Source organism: Lathyrus oleraceus, chromosome 2 (genome assembly GCF_024323335.1).
Source record: "Lathyrus oleraceus cultivar Zhongwan6 chromosome 2, CAAS_Psat_ZW6_1.0, whole genome shotgun sequence".
Taxonomy (NCBI): Eukaryota; Viridiplantae; Streptophyta; class Magnoliopsida; order Fabales; family Fabaceae; genus Lathyrus; species Lathyrus oleraceus.
The window spans coordinates 120,423,022-120,426,634 of record NC_066580.1 but is presented as its reverse complement, the minus strand read 5'-3'; the positions used below and the strand labels follow the sequence as shown (position 1 = coordinate 120,426,634).

General features: G+C 33.5%; 1 non-coding gene across 1 annotated transcript; it reads left to right on the top strand.

The window, feature by feature from the left end:
• Window positions 1-384: 384 nt before the first annotated feature.
• On the top strand, window positions 385-457 carry TRNAF-GAA (transfer RNA phenylalanine (anticodon GAA)). The gene has a single exon. It is a non-coding gene; the product is annotated as a tRNA-Phe (tRNA).
• Window positions 458-3,613: the final 3,156 nt, after the last annotated feature.

Sequence of the window (3,613 nt, the reverse complement as noted above, 5' to 3'; positions counted from 1 at the left end):
ATTTGGTATTTATTATATTGATCACAATTATAATATATTAAAAAGTTTTGCTCATTTTCTTATAATCACACTAAGGGGTGATTATATTTTTTTAGTTGTATAACATACCTTGTATCAAATCTCTCTAAAAAAAACACAATAAGTTGAATTCTTTTACAAAATAGTATTAAATAATAAACATGTAAACCCCAAGACCAGTTAAACAAGAAAACCTAAAAAAAACTATAAAGAGTGAATAAGTTTAATAGATGATGAGATTCCAAAAACCTGAAAAAGGAAAAAAAGTTGAAAAAAAGTGTGAATAAGTAAATGAGAAATAGAGATGAAATTCATCAAATCTAAACCAAAGTGTTATACCATTACGCAAAAATAGATAAGAAAATTGCGGGGATAGCTCAGTTGGGAGAGCGTCAGACTGAAGATCTGAAGGTCGCGTGTTCGATCCACGCTCACCGCATAAAATAATTTTGCTTCGCTTTTTGGCTCCATGAGATCTCACTTTTAAACTGTCCGATTTAAACAACTGAGCACACCCGCACACCATTAGTAATTACTCCTTAGTTACTAGTAGTAGTTTGGTTTTCAATAGTTACTTTTGCTTCTAGGCAAAACAAATGACCTATGCTTTTTCTTGAAGGAGCAAACAACTCATGTTATATATAGTAATGGTTTTCTTTGGGACCAATAATAGTTTTAAATTTATTCTTAATAAATTTACTGTATTTTAAAAAAAGAATCATGATATTTTTTAACAACCACTATGACTGGTCACGTGTATTATGTATTATATTATATTTCTTTTACAATAACTATTTTTTAAGATTGTTCATGCATATTTATAATTTATACTATTGAAAAAGAAGTGGTCATGAGTTTTGTTGGATTTTTTATTTAAAATAACCATTTTTTCAATTTAAATATTAAAATAATTTATTTTTTAAATTAATTATCGAAATAACCACTTTTCAGTATTGATATGCCAATTGAACTGACGCATCTAATTAACATTCATAGGAGACGTCCAAGTTATTGGTGCATGCAATGCAAATGAGCTTAGGCGTCAATGACCTAGGCGCATGCATGCCTTGAAGTCACATGCGTTGGTGCATACATACACTACATCAGTTTATGCACCAATGCATGTGACGCATGCACTTTCCATTTTTTTTTTTTAATTTTAAATTTTATAATTATAATTAATTAAATTAAATACTTCAATTAAAAATTATATTATATTATAAAGTAAAAATACATAAAATTGACAAGAAAATCAATGATTCGTCCGATTGAGACGCCTCCATGTTCCATATCCAGGTGCGTTAGCCTGTCTTCGAGGTCTCTCACGATTTTCCTGAGGTTTTTTAGGTCTTTGAGTGCTGACATAATGCAATGGTGGCTGGTGTGAAGGTCCGGTAGAAGGTCCAGTGGTATTTGATAGATCTGTCATCATTTGTCTCCAATAGCTAAGGGGGTTGTCGCCAACGACGCTTCCATAATTGAGTTTGGTGCCTATGTTGTCGTAGTTGGGTCGTTGTGGTTGGGTGGATTGTGGACGGTATGGTTGTCCGAATTGGGACATTGACTCGTTTTGGAAACGAAACAATGGTTCATGTGGTGTACTAAAGTCAAATAATGGTTGAGTGTTATGGCGATAGGATGTTTGGGTGTTCATTGGTGGGGGGCTACGATGGCATGACGTTGAATCATATGAATCATCTGGGTTATAGACTGTTGTGGTGGCTGCATATGATTGTTGGTGGTTAGGGTTTGATTCTTGTTTTTGAGTTTGGGTGTGTGACATGAATTGGTTACGAGGTTGGATGTTTGGTGGTTAGGTGTCACTACGCCAAATAAGGGAAAAGAGGGCGCTTATTTTGGCCTATAACAGCGCTTTTAAGCGCCCTCTAAAGTGGCGCTGGCATAGGTAAAGACAGCGTTTTGTTTTCCTGGAGAAAGTGTTGTCTAAAGTGGCCCTTTAAGGGCCACATTATAGTGCGCTTTCAAAAAAAAGCGTCCTCTGGAGTGGTCCATAAAGGGACACCTTAGAGGGTGCTTGCTGGAAAAAGCGCCCTCTAAAGTTGTCAATGTAAAGTGTTTAGAGGGCGCTTTCTGGACAAAGCGCCCTCTAAAGTTGTCAATGTAAAATGTTTAGAGGGCGCTTCCTACATAAAGCGCCCTCTAAAGTGTTAAGCGCCCTCTAAAGTTGTCAATGTAAAGTGTTTAGAGGGCGCTTTCTGGATAAAGCGCCCTCTAAAGTTGTCAATGTAAAATGTTTAGAGGGCGCTTCCTACAGAAAGCGCCCTCTAAAGTGTTAGTTGTTTTAAAAAAATTTGTTTGAAAAACAGTGGATATTTAATTGGTAACCTGTTCGCATGCTGCAAAGTGTAAAATTCATATTGATTTCATCCTTTAATCCAATGTTATACACCATTAATCCATTGATATATACAACATGAATCCATTTATATACAACATTAATCCTCCATATATACAACATAATATATGATTCTTTGATCAACAATATACAACAACATATTCATGAGTTAGTAAAAGTACAACAACAATATACAACATATATACAACAACAGCATACAACAACAACATTCCATACATATATGTACAACAATATACAACCTAGCTATATGATTCTTTGATCAACAATGAATTGACACAATTCATCCTTCATTTCATCCAAATGAGCTCTTGAGTAAGATTTGTATTCCTCAAAGTACTACAATTAAGAGAATAAAACATATTCATGATTTAGTAACAAATTAGATGAAATATCCGATAATATTAAAATAAACCCTAAGTTATTATTCCATACCATTTTTGGGATGTCTATACGATTCAACGCAATGATATCTCTCATAAATCTCAATACAAAAAATCCGCAATCGACCGAATTATTTTGCTGAGGACACTACACAGAAAAACAAACAATATATATATATATATAGTTAATTTCTTACAAACACTATTATAAGCAAAAAAACAAACACTATTATAAGCAAAAATAAGATACTTAATATATACCTGAACTCTGATCCAGGTAATGTCCTTCCTATTGCGATAATTCTTTTTCGATCTAAATTTTATTATTGCCCTAACAAAATAAAAACGTATATTGAGATCAATCTGACAGACATAATTAAATATACAAATACACACGAATATTTAGGGGAATTTCACTTACGCGTCAACCGTCTTCTTCATACTCGGATATTTACTCCAATCACCCGATAACGAATCGAGATAATACACTATTAGTCTCGAAAGATCCATAGCAACCAACACCCAGTGACCACTGTAAAATAAAACAAAAATTTAGATGAATGAAAATTTTCTACGTAAAAGATATACATAGATTAGAATGAAATTATTAGAAAGAAAATCTAACCCGTTGCCAGAATTAAACGGTAAAAAATACAAACTGGGTGTAGTCTTATCGCCGGCCGCCATGAATCTATCGACTAGATCATTCTTTACGGATGTTGGATTTTTCGTTATTAACGTTGCGTTGATACGGGAAGCAGCAATAAAATTAAAACGGTTACACAATTCAGTTCCCCGCAACAATGTTACATACATATACCTTAAATAGAAACATAAT